Source organism: Eurosta solidaginis, chromosome 2, assembly GCF_040869045.1.
Source record: "Eurosta solidaginis isolate ZX-2024a chromosome 2, ASM4086904v1, whole genome shotgun sequence".
NCBI classification, from domain to species: Eukaryota; Metazoa; Arthropoda; class Insecta; order Diptera; family Tephritidae; genus Eurosta; species Eurosta solidaginis.
In genome coordinates, this window is record NC_090320.1 from 210,586,097 (window position 1) to 210,605,048 (window position 18,952).

Consider the following 18,952-nt stretch of genomic DNA (forward strand, 5'->3'; position numbering starts at 1 on the left):
TTTAGAAAAAACTTTATAAAATGGTTGTGACACCTACCATATTAAGTAGAAGAAAATGAAAAAGTTCTGCAGGGCGAAATAAAAAACCCTTAAAATCTTGGCAGGTATTACATATATAAATAAATTAGCGGTATCCAACAGATGATGTTCTGAGTCACCCTGGTCCACATTTTGGTCGATATCTGGAAAACGCCTTCACATATACAACTACCACCACTCCCTTTTAAAACTCTCATTAATACCTTTAATTGGATACCCATATCGTACAAACTCATTCTAAACTTACCCCTGGTCCACCTTTATGGCGATATCCCTAAATGGTCTCCACCTATAGAACTATGGTCCAATCCCTCATAAAATACTCTTTAATGCCTTTCATTTGATACACATGTCATACAAACACATTCCAGGGTTTCCCCCGGTTCATTTTCCTATATGGTTATTTTCCGTAATGTTGTCACCATAGCTCTCAACTGAGTATGTAATGTTCGGTTATACCCGAACTTAACCTTCCTTACTTGTTATTAGTAAATATTTAATTTAAATGTCCCTTGCATGCTGAGCGTAAAAATTTAAGAATAACTGTAAAATAAACATATTCGCTATAAACAACTGTAATAAAATAAAGAGGAAAGAAAAATATTGCCACTCAACAAACAAAAACAGCAAAATCTTGCTGCAAGTAATGTGGTTCATTGATTTTAAATTTCAAACAATAAATTTTCTGCCAAGCTGGACACGCCAAAAATTTCATAACTCTACAGAAAGCAGGCGCCCGGCCGCATACATACACGTACAAGTTTTAACACTTTTTTGGTAGTTCCATATGAGAGTGAATAAATATACGTATGAATATGAAACATATACATACACAACCTAGACATAATACCCTGTGGGAATTTGAAAATGCAGGGAAAGCTTATATCTTTATGCTCCATCACATTGTAAAATTGTTCTCTTGTTGGTACGTGCTGATACTACTGAGGTTAAAACACTATAAAAATACTAGGACGGTAGAGTGGAGTTTGTAAAATCTTCTAAGACGCCAAAGGAGTATACCAGCTTATAATATAGGTAACTTGTCTCTCTGAACTCTATGAGGAATATGCAGTTTGTGCCTATCAGATAATTGGAGATTTTACATCCTAGCTGAGATTTGTCATTTTTGCTACAAATTTAAGATATTCATTGGCAACTTATAAGCAATAACAATAGCCAGCTATGTCTATGCCGGCTGTTGTGGAGCGCTGTACTTTCTGGGTGCTAAAGGTTAAGCTTCTTCTAGTGATGTCCTACCATTAATTCCCTAAGCTCAGTTGCGACGCCATATTGTTAGTATTTCCAAGAAGTATTTGACTAACATTATTTGACAGAACTTTAATAATTCTGCTGCAATAATTACACCGACGGCGTGTTAGCAGCCACTTCATCTACAAAAATTTTCCATGGTATCTAGCCCTTTCAGACCGTAGCAGAGGTATTCAAACAGTTGCGAGCGATCTGAATTCATTTAACGTTATGCCTTTTTTAAAAAGAATGAGTTTCCTGTTGGATGTGTTAACAGCACGATCGGTCCGACCACAACGAAAAGTAGTAGGAACCTTGTTTTAGAAATTGTGTAATATTTTTATTATATATAGTTTCCCAGGGGGTGACATAAGCTCAACGATCATAAAGTCAATTGACGTTATGACCACTTCGGACAGGCACAAGGTCAATTGAAGTTATGACCATATGAAATGGATACAACATCAAATTGTAAATGGTTACAATGTCAGAGCTATTAACGTTATGAAAACCTGCTTTTCCGAAATGGTCATATAGCCAACACTTTTTCTCAAGTAGCTAATTATTTTGTTAAGCACCTCCATGTATTGAAGTGTTAACACCGGTTGAAATCCAGTTAATTTTTATTAGTTTTGCTTCATCTTTGTTCAGTCGAATGAAAAGAGATATTTGTTTTTCATTTAAAATTTTCGGGCTTGCTTTATGATGATCTTAAATTGCTTCATACGGCGGTGGTTTTTTCCCTGAAATGGTCATAAGATCAAACGGAAATTTAACAAATGGCCATTTGAAGTGGTCATAATCTCAATTGATCTTATGGCCATTTGATGCGATCATAACTTCAAATGAGTTCTTGGTCGTTGAACTTATGTCACCCCACCAGATTCCATAGGTGATTTCGATAAATTCTATAATAAAAAGGTACTGTTCAAAATATTTTATTCACATTCGAATCAAGTTCCTTACTTACTTACTTAATTGGCGCTTAATCGTTTAAACGGTTGTGGTAGTCCAACAACGCGCCCAGTCGCTCCTTCTCTCTGCCAACCGGCGCCAATTTGTCGCACTAAGGGAGTTTAAATCGTTTTCCACCTGGTCCTTCCAACGGAGTGGGGGCTGCCCTCTACCTCTGCTTCCATAGGGGGGTTCCGATAGAAACATTTTCTTGGCCGGAGCATCATTTTTCATTCGCGAAATATGGCCTAGCCAGCGCAGCCGCTACGTTTTAATTCGCTGGACTATTTAGATGTTGGCGTATAGCTCGTACAGTTCATCGTTGAATCTTCTTCGGTACTCGCCATCGCCAACGCGTAGAGGTCCATAAATCTTTCGAAGAACTTTTCTCTCAAACACTCCCAGAGCCGCTTCATCTGCTGTTGTCATGATCCATGCTTCTGCACTATATAAAAAGGTGGTTACGATAAGTGACTTGTAGAGTATGATTTTCGTTTGCCGAGAGAGGACTTTACTTTTCAATTGCCTACCTAGTCCAAAGTAGCATTTATTGGTAAGAGTTATTCTTCGCTGGATTTCAGAGATGATGTTGTTGCTAGTGTTGATGCTGGTTCCCAAATAAACGAAGTCTTTTACGATTTCGAAATTATTGCTGCCAACAGTAGCGTGATTTCCAAAGTGCATATGTGCCGACTCTTTTCTCAATGACCGCAGGTACTTCGTTTTGTCCTCGCCCACCATCAAACCCACCTTTACCGCTTCTTTTTCCAGTTTGAAGTACGCAGAACTAACGGCGCGGGTGTTTAGGCTGAAGATATCAATGTCATCAGCATACGCCAGTAATTGCACGCTTTTATATAATATTATTCCAGAGCGGTTAAGTTCTGCAGCTAGTCAAATTTTTTCCAGCATCAAATTAAAGAAATCGCACGATAGGGGGTCACTCTGTCTGAAACCTCGTTTAGTTTCGACCGAGAGGTAATTCCAAATTCTGACTGAGCTGATGGTGTTGCTCAACGTCATTTTGCACAGCCGTATAATTTTTGAGGGGAAACCAAATTCAGACGTAGAGGAATAGAGGCAACTCCTTTTCCTGCTGTCGAAGGCGGCTTTAAAATCAACGAAGAGGTGATATGTGTCGATTCTTTTTACGCGGGTTTTTTCCAAGATTTGGCACATTGTAAAAATTTGGTCGGTGGTAGATTTACCAGGTTTGAAGCCGCACTGATAAAGTCCAATAAGTTGATTCACGGTGGGCTTCAATCTTTCGCACAATACACTTGACAGGACCTTATATCCGATATTAAGAAGGCTGATTTCGAGATAGTTGGTGCAATTTGCAGTATCCCCTTCTTGTGGACTGGGCAAAGAACACTTAGATTCCAATCGTCGGGCATGCCCTCTTCCGCCCATATTTTGCGAAGAAGCTGATACATGCGCCTTACCAACTCCTCGCCACCATATTTGATTAGCTCCGCAGGCAATCCATCAGCGCCCGCGGCCTTGTTGTTTTTCAGTCTGGTTATTGCTATTCTGACTTCGTCATAATCAGATGGGGGACATTTGTTCCATCATCATCGATTGCTGGATCGGATTCGTTATCTCTGTGCGGTAAATCGTCGCCTCCATTTAGGAGAGCAGAGAAGTGTTCCCTCCATAATCTAAGTACTCTCTTGACATCAGTTACAAGGTCGCCGTTTTCATTCCTACAGGAGTTTGCCCCGGTCTTAAAACCTTCCGTCTGTCGCCGTATTTTTTGGTAAAATTTTCTGGCGTTATTCCTGGTGGCTAGCAGCTCAAGCTCCTCGCACTCACGCCTTTCTGACTCTGCTTTTTTCTTCCATAAAGGCGTCTCGCTTCCCTTTTTAGCTCGCATTAGCGTTCACACAATCCTCTTGTTGCGCTCGCTTTTAACGTAGCCCTGTAGGCAGCGTCTTTTCTTTCGGTTGCGACGCGGCATTCTTCATCGTACCAGTTGTTTTTCCATAGCCGCCGATAACCAATTTTTATCCTCGGCGGCAGTACGAAGTGTTTGGAGATACGCTCCCACTGCTCCTGTATTCCTTCAGGCTGAGTTGTGCTCTCAGATAGCAGGTGTGAGGGTCGAGTTGCGAAATCATTGGCAGTCTGTTGCAATTGCAGCTTTTCGATGTCTAGCATTCCTTGTGTTTTTTGTTCCCTGGTTTTAGCCGCGCTGAGGCAGGTGCGTATATTGGCTGCGACGAGATAATGGTCAGAGTCGATGCTAGGTCCTCGGATCGTGCGCATTTCTAAAACACTAGAGGCATGCCGTCCGTCTATCCCAACGTGATCGATCTGACTACGAGTATTTCGATCAGGGGAAAGCTATGTAGCTTGATATATCTTTTTATGCATGAACCTCGTGCAGGATAATACCATGTTTCGAGCACCGGCTAAGTCAATAAGCCTCAGTCCATTAGGAGAAGTTTCATTGTGTTGGCTGAACTTTCCGCCTGTAGGGCCAAAAACATCATCTTTGGCCACCCTGCGTTAAAGTCACCAAGCACGACTTGCTCGTATGTGCGTTCTAATTGTTCATTACCTCATCGTCTTTATCCTCCGTCGGCGTATGGGCGTAGATGAATGATATATTAAAAAATGTTGCTTTTATTCGGAAAGCGGCGAGACGTTCGTCCACATGCGTGAACGCCAATACTTGGCGACAAAGTCCCCACCATGAATACGACGCCGAAACTGCGATTATTTGTATGGCCACTCCAATAGATGTCACAATTTTTAATCTTCTTTCTTCCTTGCTTCGTCCAACGCATTTTTTGAATGGCGGTGATGTCAGATTTTGCTTTGACGAGGACATCAACCGGCTGCTGGTGCAGATGCCTGGCACCAATCCCATTCAGGGAGCGCACGTTCCAGGTGCATGCCCTCAATTCGTTGTCCTTCAAACGTTTGCCATGGTCGTCATCAATAGAGAGTGTTCTTTTTATTCGAGGCTTGTTGTTGCTTTTAATTGGAGTATGGTTTGACGCAGCGGGTCCCAAGCCCAGCACACAACTCGCTCAGCGAGGGTGAAAATATTTCTTGCACGTTTATATAGCGAGCCGCTTGCTCCAAGACAGACGCCCGCTTGCAGCTGCACCTAGTGGTGAACAGACGCTGCCGATGGGAGATCCCCCGGCTAGCCCTTAACCGATTATGTCAGAGTGGCCTAGCCAGGTTGTCGCCTTATCACATTAGGCTACCCAGAGGATACTTGCCCTCAAGCGACCGGAAGTAGTGAGCTGCTTGAAGCGCATGCAAAATAATCGCTCTGGCCATTCCCAGGTTAATGGCGGTCAGATGCTTTCCCCATTTTCGTGGACTTCTGCACACGGCTCCACCCTCTGGCTGAAGTTCCTTAACAGCAAGAAAGTAAGATTAGGTGGTAGCCGCCCTGGTTGGTGACGCTCACTTGGACAGCGTGAAGGTCCGCTAATATACCACATAAAATAACGGTGACTCAAGCTATTCCTACTTACAAAGTACTTGCGTATCAGCGAGATATATTCTAAAAAGACACATCTCAACCTTGTCTAAGTTCTCCGGAGATCCAAGTGAGTCGCGACATAAATAGCAGAATGGGGTTTCCAGTATATTAAAGCGTTCCGCATTAGATTCTCATTCGACAATATCCTGTCAAAACCCAATTAACACTCATAGATGAGCATCAGTGAACCCAATAATTTCGGCAGATCTCCTACATTCACTTCCGTCCAGAAGGATCCTACATCTTTTCAAGAGGTGGTGTCCGCCCAACATTCCGGGTTGACTCGAGACCAATTTTTGCAAGAGCAGACAACAGGTGGCCAGCGGAGTCTCGAAATTCCCTACAGATAACTTCATTCGATTCAATTATAAGAATGTGGGCTAAGAGATCCATTTGACAGTTGCCCGTGATATCGCTATAGCCCCAGACCTAGATAATATTAATCACTAAATTATATGTAATCACAGGCGAGGTCAGCCACTCCCAGACTACCATCGATCACACTATTTTTGAACGCAAAGCCTTGAAAGCTACTTAGATATCCATGTGGATGTTAAATTTCCTAACTGTAGTAGCATTGCTTAGCATTAATCTATCTCATTCTTAGTCGCGGCAACTTCTGCTTGGAATACGCTGTAGTCACAAGCCAACATAAACTTGCGGCTTACATTTAGCTTTTGACAAAATACCCTGCCACCAAATATTTCGTCCAACTACGTCCCATCCGTGAACAGGCTAATTGGTCCTCTGCCCCAAATGATTCCTCTTTCTGATTTCTCTCTCGGTGAAGATTGCACTGGGCCAGTTATCGGCACACAATAGTCCGTGTTGTCAGCGAAAAAGTTCCTGCACCCAAACAACTAGATCAAACAGTAATAAAATAATACATAATAAGTCCTTCTGAACCTTACCAAGCTTTTCGGGCTTAAACCCTATAAACTGTTAATGCTACAAACTAAGACTAAACTAGCAAAAACAAGTAAAAATTTGTCTGGGAAGAAAGTCCAGTCACTAAGCATGCAAATAACTTTTCCTATTGGGAATCTATGACCAAATATAAGCATTAGTAAGAGCAGACAAGCTACCAGCGTTATGTAGAGTGTGTCATTTTGTTCGTTTCCGCCTGAATTTTTCAATGTGTGCATGTGTGAAAATACTTATTCGTAACGAGGGGAGAAGAATTAAACATTTACAGGAAAATATTTGTGCAGCCACGAAATAGACTTCCATCCCTGCAAAAATGCGATTAGTCTACGATGAGTCCGGGATGAGTCGCAAGGGAGTATGCGACCAATGCCAGTTTTGATCTCTATGTAAGAGTTCAACTGTTCCCTTTTGTTTGAGCATGTCCTATGAAGAGACTAATTGTACCCATTTATACCCCAAAGGGATCGATGGGACCAATCCCCTTTGTACCCATATGGGAACATAAGATAGTAGTCCCTTTTCGGCTCAATAAGGACTCAAATGCGGACCAGTCGCATTTTTACCCCAATGGTAGTAAAATGATACTCACCGATGTAATCCGTTTAAAAATAAAACAATAATTAAAATTTGTTTTATTTTCATTTCCGGTTTATATTGAAATAAGCAAGTTTAAAAATTCAGTCTTTTATAATTTTGATGCAGGTACTACGTTAATGCTACTCATTAAAACAGTTCAGTAAGACGCAAGCATTTTGTTAATTAGAAATAACTTAAGTTTTAAACTTTTTACAGACATCAGTTGATCAGACTTAATAATAGCTGGCTTTATTTATTTTGAAATTATATTAATATATTATTAGATCTCATTTTAATATAGTTTATTTCATTCATTCATTTGTTTAATTAAAAATAAACTCTTATCAACTCTGAAACTTGGCCAGGACTTTTTTTGTGTGGCTTGACAACACTTTTTGGTTTCATTTAGTGAACATTTTAGCGCGTTTTTTTTTTTTGTGCTTATAACTTTATGGGAAAGAACAAAAAATATTTTTGTAAATATTGCAATAAATTATTAGATAATTCACAAGGTTTTAAATTCCTCATATGTGCTACGATTTTAAACCTCTCATATGTGCTTTGTTGTTATTATATAAAATTTGGATAAAAAACTAAAATTCAGCAGCCTATGTATATCAGATGTACTAAGTTATTGCCAAATAAATTGTTTTGTTTTTTATTTTTTAAAATGTCAAAAAATTTTCATTAATAGAAGGATAAGCGGTGGCATACATTTAGATTTTTACAGGCTTTTTATAGATGACCCTGCTTACGGATATACTTAAATACCATCTACAACAGGATGTGGTGTTCCCGAGAGTCGTATTTAAAAAGATAGTACATAGGAAAATAGGAGACCTAGTGAATTGATCATATATAATTAATTGCGATTAACATTTATCTGCCAACGTAGTAAATGTCAAGTAACGCGGCAAAGTTTTATCAGCCCAAACTTAATCGACTACCATATATGTATGTAATACCTACTCATATATTGCTACTTCAAACTAGGTACACTCATAAAATCAGAGTGTGGATATAATGCTGTTTAAATATTTTAGTTTTTGTATTCAATAATCGAATGTACCTTAATTAAAATTTTTCTTGTCACACTTATGCTGCTACAGTCACAAAAATTTTGTAGGCTGTATTGTTTTGATTTAGAATTCAAAACTCATTGTGAGCATTTTGTATTAGCAACACAGGAGTACTATATATATGACTACGAAACTGTTTCTTAGGGTTTCTCTTTAAAATTTAGTTTTTTTTTTTTGTTTACTATCTTTAAAATATGCATTTATATGGACAAGTATAGAAACTTTTTAAATTTAAAATTAACTTAAAAGTTATAGCCAAAAAGTTATATAAAATGATATATGTTTATTATATCGACTTCACGCAGAAACTTAATCGAATCACAATTTGGTATAATGAAATTTGATTGTCATTTGTTACATTGACAATAAAATCCGACCAATAAAGCAAAACGTACCAAATTTTTACTACATTCGGCATTCAATAAAGCACTAATGAGATGATTCAGAATTTGCATTTTGTACGGAAGATTGAGTTCAATAAAGGCTTTGTGATAAAGATTAATCTCCTGCGTAAAATTTGTATTAAGTACTTGTATATAATTTTTTTTTAATATTTAAGTGTGGCCAAAGTTTTTGTATTGAACAAAAATTTAAGTAATTCACACAGTAACAAAGTAAATATGTACATTCGATACATAATAAAATCATAGAAAAAAAAACGAAAAATAATAATTCATAACAAGATTCTTTGTTGCCTTAAATGAGCGTTGTTTTGCACAACTTTTGGAAAAACGAAAGGTCCTAATATTATTATACTTTTTATAAAATTATTATATATCATAAAACTAACTTAAGAGTTTTGGTCTCGAACTGTAAATCTTTTTGTCTAAAAAATTCTGGCAGCGGGTTCTAAAGTTATTATTTGTAAAAGTATAGTAAAATTTACCCCGATCGTAGTAGAATTCAAATGTAGTTAGATAGACAACCCTCTAAAATATGTATGACGAATTTGTCAGAATAAGGTGATTGCAAATCGAATTCAACCCAATTTGCCGTGCAGAAGAGTATCAAGTCAAAAGAATGTATGCATTGATTTGGGTCAACTGACATATTGTTGTACTAAGGCATTGTTATGATTGTGACCCCTGTTTTTTTGTCGGTGAAGTTTCTTAAAATGTTTTGACTTGGCAAATTGCAATCCTTTTCGGAGCATATCCTCGGGGGTTAATCCCTTAAAAGGAAGTGTAGACACAGCTCCTAAAAATTTAAAAGTTTAAATTCAAAAAACCATGTATTTATATAAGGTTTTATATGTAAATACCTGCCAATGCGCTATACAAGTTTGGGAACGATTTCAGCCCAATTTTGCCGTGAGTCCCGTCCAAATTCAAAGCAATTATCACGTCTGTTTTTATATTCAGTGGTAAATTTTTGATATTGTTGCATAATATTGATGCAACCGTAGATTCCTGTAAAAGGCACGAATGGTATTTAAAAAGTATTTAAAAGTTGACATTTAACTTACATATACATCTCTGTTAGACGATGTAATTTTTTCGTCCAATTGCTGCATCTCATGTACGTCACAAAGTGGAAAATACTTTACGACGGGTGTATTTTGTACTTCCTGACGAACTAACTGCTCGGTAGCAACTTTCAACCCAGCTATGGCATCCATCATAGCGGTATTTTGGGTATCAACTATCATTTGCAGGTGATCAAGTTTTTCTAATTTCTTCTCAATTGATTGTAGTTGCCTCTCAAATATTTTACAGTGGCTGCAGCACACAACTTCGAAAATGCTTTGGGTGGCTTCTATAATAAATTGAAAAACGATCATTAATAGTGTGAATCAATAATCCTGTATCAACTGAATTAATTTCGATCGGCGTTTTTTTGTAAGCTGGTGGAAATAAAGCACTCAGTAAATTACCGAATTTCCTAGAAAGCACAACACGAAGTAAGCTAGTTCCGTTGGGTAAAGGGATTGTCAAAGCAGTTAAAAAGAGAGCCAATTAGCCGAAATCCTTTCACCACTTGCATAGTTCCACCATGATGAAAGTGTATAGCTACTTGGAGCGTTTCCTTTTCAAGGTCGCTTGCAAAAAAACATTTTTATTTATATTTACCGACATATAAGGCAAACTTTACGTAGCCGAGATATTTTTTAATTGCGTAGTTTTCGTTATTGTGTGATAAAACTTTACCTGTAGTATGTTCGATGACCGACGATGATAAACTGATCAGACGAGATTCTAAAAATATAGGAAAAATTTAGTATATCAGTGTTGTCTAACCATAAGTCTACAGCTATAAATTTGCGCTAAAAAGACTCATCCATTGCGAGTGTCGATTGATATGTAATAATCATTGTAGTTATTGTAGGAATAGTCGCGAATTGCTGAGCGGTCGACTATTAATTGTGATCAACACTGGCAACAGGAGGTATGTTTTAAAGTGCTACTTTCGTATGAAAGGCTTGATTACCTATTGTAGATTCGCTGGCACACGTAACGCTGCTGGTTCTCGGGTAACTATTTTCATCTGCAACTATAATTTTTCAAACTGTGTTAAACGATGTTAGGTAATAAACAGAGCTGGTAGAATCAAGGACAGGTGTTTAATTCTCAATTGTTAGATATGAGCAAATAATTGAAAAGAATTGAAAGTAATCGATAGTATTTGAGATAATTGACCAAAAATTTAAAAACGGTGTATTCGCTACCAAGTACCAGTAACAAGTAATTGTAATTGAGAATTAAATTTTTTAATTACCAAGTATATTTATTACTACGCAGCTCTGATAATAAATCATGTTAAAGAAGGAGTGTTTACTTACATTTAACTTTCTTTGCTGGGATTGCCGCCGTGGAGGAGTTTTTGTTTTGCGCCTCAAATTTTTTGAAAATGTGCTTAAAAAGAAAAAATGTTAGTAATAAATATAAATAAAATAAATAAAAGGGAGTAAATAACTACATGCAAGTATGTAAAATTGGAATTAGAAGAAGTTTATCTGTTAGAGGGATACACATCAATTTGTATTCGACATCATCCAGATAAAATTCTTCTAAATAGGCGAAGGAGCGAGGTCGGCAGTGCATATTCCTAATGTAAGAGAGTCGATAGGTTCTGTGAAAAAGCTGTTTAAATTCAGTAATTTCTTTCCTTTTATAACATTACTATTTTGATCTTTGAATTCTACTATTTCTATATAATCTTGTGAATTCAGCGAACAATAATTATTTGGACATTGTGTGGATAGCATATATCCGTCAAAATAAAAACTGTTTATGCAATCATCTTTAGTCTTAAATCCTGAAAATTTAGAATCAGTGACGATTGCTTTCTGCATTACCGCATTTGATATTTGTCGTAATATTTGTCTTGGTTGTCTTAGGTAAGATTTCAAAACTTGTAAATAATTTTCAAAAGAATAGGCGGAATAATTTAAAGGAATACCAAGTTCTTTAACATCTTCCGCAATATGCAGTAAACCATGCACATTGTAGTTAATGCTATTTTCTCCAAACACAGCAGCTTAATTTTTAACAAATAACTTTAGAATATCACTCGCTAAATCAATATTTGAGCTAAATTTTTTAGGACAAAACAATAAGCGGCAGGCACAATGTAAAAGAAGGAATTCATAGTATACATCTCCAGGAATTTCGTCTTTAAAAACATAGATTCCCTTTTTCCTTTCTCTGCTAACTAATCAACGCATATGGCGTTTACTTACCTTACTCATGCTGCGATAGATTCTTTTATTGTATTTTTTTTTTATTCTTTTATTAATTCAACGCAAATTTTTTGTCATATGGTTTTGCACTTATCACTCAATTTGCCAAAACTAATGACTGCCAAATACCGATTATATTGCACGTAAATTTATCGATAGAATTGTAATAGCTAATCCACTATTCCGATCATAACAAAAACTTATTACTGAGGTGCTTTGCCAAATAAGTTAAAAAATGTATATTTTGACATTTATCCTTATGAACATGCACGCCAGAAATATATTTTGCTGGTAGAGTCATCTGGGCGCTTCAAACCGAAGAAAACGTTAAGGCTTATCATTGTTATCTTATAAAAAAATTTTACTGCATACCAACTATATTGCATGCAATTTTCTGTACTTATTGTAAAGAATTTTTAAACTTGTTTAGTTGAGATCGTATGTCAAATCGAAGCACTGGGAGAAGGGCCTGTCAAAGTTGACATAGTCGTAACCATATTTTTACTTACCCATATCAATTGGCATCAGTTATCGGTGCCTCAACCTAAAAATCGTGAAATGTTCATAAAAATGAAGAAAACGCAAAAAATTACAAACATATTCAACAAAAAATAAGTCTCTTAGTCATAACGTATCCAAAACAATGAATAAAATCTACAAAAATTTATTAAATGGATACGTCAAGTTTAAACGGCCCTGAAAGCGTTCTATATGAGGCAGGATTTACATAAAACACTTGACGCGTCATGTATCGTTCTACATTAGACAAGTTTTATATTTTGATTATATAGCAGGCGAAGTAACGCAACTACGCGTTAACATAGAACGCTTGACGCGTCACTTCGCTGAAATGCTTTGACAGTGTCATGCTAGCAATATCTCAACTTCATGAATCGTTTTGTTACAAAGATACAATATTCATAATCTAAATAAAATAGCTATTAAAGTTAGTTGTTTTTTTTTTTTTTGATAGAAAGCTCAAAGGAAATTATGTCAAAAATCTGCAACAGGTTCCAATTTTTCATTTTAATTATAACATTTTTACAGGCCACTCTAATAAAAAACCATTGCGTTCGCTTAACGCACGAACATAAATGACCTCGTAATGTCCTAACCGAAATAAGAATTGGAAGCGCGGTAGCTTTTTCCTCAGAAATTCAATTTCGGTTGCTCTCATATAATTTGTATGTGCATTCGACAGTATTCAACAGAAAAAAATCGATGGTTTTCCTAAAATAAAACTATCGATAGTGCCATCGTTAGTTTTGCAGCTCTATGGATAACAAAAAAACAGCTGTTATTTCTTTTCCGTGCATAAAAATATTGAACATTCTTGTTGACATCGCTTTATTGCAATATATTAAATATATATAGTGGGTTTATAAAATTGTGCGCAAACAGTTTGGACGCGATGAATTTGTTCGATTTGGCGATGATCAGCCGTAAACCGAACAAAGTTTTGGTAATCGTTTACTTTAGCTCGCAACTGCTAAAACTCGTCCAAAAATATCAGGAGAGGTGTAAAAAGACGCTCTTTGCACCCAGGATCACGAATCCGAAGGCGAAAATTCAAAATTTATTTCTTATTCGCAAACAAAATTGAAAATTTTCATGTGGTTGCTGTTGTTTTGATGATTTTGTCGTACCCACAAGAAAAACTGTGCGTAAAAGTGTTTTGCGCGGATATAGTTTTGGTCTCCAAACCGGTGTTGGACCCACTCAGGGTAGTTTTTTATAAGCGCGGCCAAAGGCCGGCAATGCAAAAAGGTGTTCCGCGCAAAAAATACTATGGATCCCACCCCGGTTTCGGAGCGCTCCGGGGCCATTTTTCGGTTTTTTGGAAATAACTTTTAACAGAAATAAAATTTAGAATTTCCGCTCTCGGATTCGTGGTCCTGGGATTAAAACGCGCCGTTGGACACCTCTCCCGATATTTTTGGTCTGGTTTTAGCAGTTGTGAGCTAAAATAAACAAATACCAAAGTTGGACTCAAGCTTGTGAAACTAAGAAAATACGTTTCTGTGAGTACAAGCTCAGCAAAGGAGGTCAAGGAGGATCTGGTCGCCAGTTTTTTTAGAATTCAGGACGTGTATTCTACCTACTAAAGAGCCATGAGAAATTCAATTACAAAGAAGTATTAGAAAGTGCAAATACGCAAGCCTAAATGAGTCATTGTTGAGATATTACACCATTATTTACCGAAAAACTGCCTTTGGGCGTCGAGAGAGGTGTCAAAAGACTCGTATTGACATCAGTATTAATAATCCGAAACCAGAAAAGAAAACTTTTATCTCTGTCCGGATATATTTGCAGTTGAAGTTGGCGATTTTCATGTGGTTGTTGTAATGTTGGGGTACCCACAAAAAAAATTGTGTATATAAGTGTTTTGCGCGGATATAGTTTTGGTCTCCAAACCGGTGTTGGACCCACCCAGGGTAATTTTTTATAAGCGTGGCCGAAGGCCGCCAATGCAAAGGTGTTCGGCGCAAAGATACTGTGGATCCCACCCCCGGGTTCGGAGGGACCCGTGGATCATTCTTCGGTTTTTCGTTAATATCTTTTGAACGACTTAAAATTTTTCTTTTCCGGTTTCGGATTATTAGTACTTGTGTCAATTAGCAGTGTCATGCTGTCGTATAGAATTACCTGCCTTTGTTTTAGTTTTCTCATATACTAATTTTCTACACAAAATTATATACTATGTAACATACAAAAATAACTTCGGAAATATAAATTTTATAAAAATAACTTTTTAAATACTTTAGTTTAAGGAAAAGGCAAGTATGAGTTCCTAAAAAGTAAGCACATTAGGATAAATTATATAGGATATATAGGTACTCTTCGTTTACCTCACCAACACAGAACTTGAAAAATGGAAGTTCTGAATATACTTGAAAAAAGAATAGATTCTCTCAATCGCGTATTGGGCCCACTTTGCGAAGATGGCAATACAGCCACTGCAACTGACACTGCTGAGATCAATAAATCTGCAGGTACTCCATCAGAGATAATTGTTGACTCCTTTCTAGCAGTCAATAGTATGTTAAATGGAGTTACTGGCAACCGAGAACAAATCACTAAAACTATTTCACGTGCTCCTGAGCTGGAAAAATATTTCAATCTCAATTTTTTAGAGATAACCCAGCAAGTGCATTCTAAAGGGGTAAACCTCAATGCTACAGCTCCAGATTTACATGGAGTTTGATCAATTGGAACGCATCAAACAACTTGATTCCATACTCGGTGCTGAATAAATTCGCAGTATACCGGGTGAACGTACTGAAAAGCTAATACGACATGCAGAAGATAATACAAAATTTGCACAAGAAGCGGAATTAATCGAAGAAAATCTGATCTTGCCTATGAAGAGGTACGGTGAAATACAAAATAATTTATTCGAATCACTTGGGGCTATGAATAAACGACTTGAAGAAAAAATTTAATCAGAGAAACGTGCAGAAAGCGAATTGGATATTGGGCACCTTGGTTGCTGTGTACTATTTGGGATGATTGACGTTAAAAGGTTCCACAGTTATAAAAAAACTCAAAATCAAAATATGTTTTGTATGTATGAAGTACGTTAAGTTAGCAGTAGTAGAGGGTGGTGTTTATTTTTTTTAGTTAAAGGATCTTTAATAAAACAAAAATACTTGATTTTCCTCAAAGGAATTAGTCCAGCCCTACAATTATGTACACATTTAAAACAATATGCAATTTGTATGTAAACCCGCAAGCAGCCAAGTTTACTGTTGAGTATGATCCTGTATATTCTACTAAAATAATAATAATAGTGTTTTTCTCGGTAAATATCCGCTTCCCTTCCAATATGTGGTGTGCTGTTTTTAATTGTTCCCACTTGTCATCCTAAACGTTTTTAGCCGACTTCGAACGCACCTACTTAGGCAGATGACTTTTTTGCTGAGAAACTTTCATGGCAGAAACACAATCGAAGAGTTAATCAAGCCACCAAATCTGCTTGAAGTAAGTTGTTCGTTCACTTTTCAAAAAGGATAAAAAACATTCTCCGAAAATTTAACCCTTACTTCGGCGTAGTCGGTAAGTACTAGTAATTTAAGTTCGGTATAGTGCGCAACTATTTTTCTTAAATAATTCGATTTCATCACCTGTAATTTTTTATATTTTACGCATTTCGTTGCTGATTTGTTTTCAATATATCTTAAAAGGGCTACATAGATTTCAAACTGACTAATCCCAACTGTAGACAAAAGAGCTCAATCGGGGATCAATGTCTTTAGGGATTAATCGCATGATTTTTTGCAGGGATGATATACACATATGTATATGTATGTGTACATGAATTCTCACATATGTATATGCTTGCGGATCTGCTGAGTATGCATAAAACTCAAGTACTAGCGCAGCGTCACACCCCAAGTGGGTGGAATATTTGCTCACTGATCGTTGCACGCTGGCTTACTAAACTTGGATTAAATTTCAACTCGTATGCACATGAATTATTTTACGGTTATTTGGACGTTAATCCCCAAACGCTTTTGCCCCCAACTGTTTGTCCAAATGGAATAATTTCCTATGTGAATTTCTTTTTCAAGTTTCTTCAACTCTTAAATGTATTTCTATAAATACGTAAACACGCTAACAGATATTTTCCCTATGCTGTTGCTCTCATTCACGCAGATTGAAATTGGAAATCCATGTAATAATGAAAAAATGTTTAGATTCTTTAGAAGTTTAAAATTTTTGTATATTTAAATTTAAATTCTTAAATATGCGTGCACCTATCTTGATTCGTTACTCGTTAATCAACGAATCAACCGCTACCAATTCGTTGGTTATACTCTCACCAGTAAAGATTCAGTTTTAGTTTTGGTGATTGCTGATGTGTGATTGGTATACTTTATGGGAGCGTAGGGAATGTAAGCATAAGTGTACTCACTACACCTAAGCATCACTCCATAGTATAAAACGAAGTCGGGTTTTCTGTCCCTATGTCCCTTTGAATGCTTAAACCTTTAAAACTACGCAACGGATTTTGATGCGTTTTTTTTAATAGATATAGTGACTGAAGAGGAAGGTTTATATGTATAATAACATCCATTAAATAGAGCAGAAATACTGTTATTTTTGAAGTTTCTAATGTACTGTCGTAAATAATTACATTTTTTCTGCTTTCATTGCGAACGTAGGCTGAACCCTACGAGGTTTGTCAAAATAATATACTAAGTATTGTACACATTGAAAAGGTCTACGTAGAGGGTAATTTTCGGGTCTACCACGTTATCCCCAAAATCAAAATCCCCAAAACAAAATCCCAAAATCAAAATCCCCAAAACCAAAATCCCCAAAATAAAAAACCCCAACACAAAATCCTCATTTTATGTGTGAAATAAATTCAAATTAGATTTAAACTCGCCGCGACCAAAAAAGGCTAATAATCCATACCAACTTTCTGCATAGGCGGCCTTCGCCCGCGCTTATAAAAAAAACCCTGGGCTACGACATGCCAAGTCCGGGTGTGTGGTATTACCATGGCTACCGCCACAGTGATGTCCCTCTGCGTAGTACACGCATCTGTTAGCTTGTTCGAATTGGAGCGACTAGCAGTCCTATATATGGATAAGTAAAAATATGTATTGCCAAAACGTGAATATATAGTTATACATACATAAATATTAATGAAAGAGGAAAGAGATATTGCTATTTTTTACACGGTCATGATGTTTATCATATCACTGGGAATTTGTGTTTGGGGATTTTGATTTTGGGGATTTTGAATTTGGGAATTATGTGTTTGGGTTTCTTTTTTCTTTGGGGATTTTGTGTTTTTGTATTTTTTTTTTGTGGATTTCGTGGCATTCCCGTAATTTTCATACCCCTGGGTGGATAGGGTTTCGAAATATAGGCCAAAACGTTGGCCCGTGTACCCCTAGGCAGATTTAATACAATGTGGATATCATATGAAAGCTGTTGATAATGGCTTTAGTACAGGGTAATTTTCGAATCTATTGGTCACTAAGGTCTCGAGATATAGGCCAAAACGTGGACCCGGGTACCCCTAGAATGTGTTTATACAATATGGATAACAAATGAAAGCTGTTGATGAGTGCTTTAGGTTAGGTTGCGAGGGCTGAGCTGGGCTCTATGGTACCAGCTCACTACTTAGGCCACAAATGGGCCCATTGTAATACCCTATACGGTCTCAAAGAGAACCCCTACCCTGCCTAAAGCGGGTTAAACCACTTCGTGGAATTTATATATTTTGCTAGAGCCTTAACTTCATAGCTAGAGACCTCAGCAAGGTCATGTTGGAAAGGTTTATTAAGGATGGCCAACCTACGCCTACTAAGCGCTGGACAATGACAGAGAAGGTGATGGACACTCTCCTCCTCTTCTGTACATCTGCAGCTGCGACAATAGTCGAAGATCGTTACCCCCATTCTAGAACCATGCGTGCCTATTAAACAATGCCCTGTTAGAACCCTTATCAGGGACGACAGAACTGATTTGTTTAAAATCAGAAGTGCTCTTGTGCGCCCCTTGTCATATGAGGGCCATATTAGCCTGGATGTCGCACACGATGATATGGCTGATCATAGTCCATTTGCTTACACGAAGCCTGAACGTGGCCATGGGTATACCTACCGAATCATTTCACGGAAGGATATGGTCGGTGGTGCCTCTTCTGGCCAGCTCATCTGCTCTGCAGTTGCCTTCAATATCCCTGTGCCCAGGTACCCATATAAGGCTGATACTGAAGTGCTGAGCCCTCTCGTTAAGAGATCTGCGGCATTCAGTGACCGACTTTGCGTTGTCGACGAATGAGTCCAGGGCCTTTAATGCGGCCTGGCTGTCTGAGAAAATAAACACCCGTTTACAATCCTTAGGCATAGACCCGAGATGATTCACAGTCCTGTGTATTGCCAGCATTTCCGCTCGGTAAACGCTACTGTGATCTGGAAGACGAAA

The 18,952-nt window shown here is 37.4% G+C and overlaps 1 pseudogene; it reads left to right on the forward strand.

The window, feature by feature from the left end:
• Window positions 1-14,879: 14,879 nt before the first annotated feature.
• Window positions 14,880-15,591, forward strand: LOC137241801 (uncharacterized; annotated as a pseudogene).
• Window positions 15,592-18,952: the final 3,361 nt, after the last annotated feature.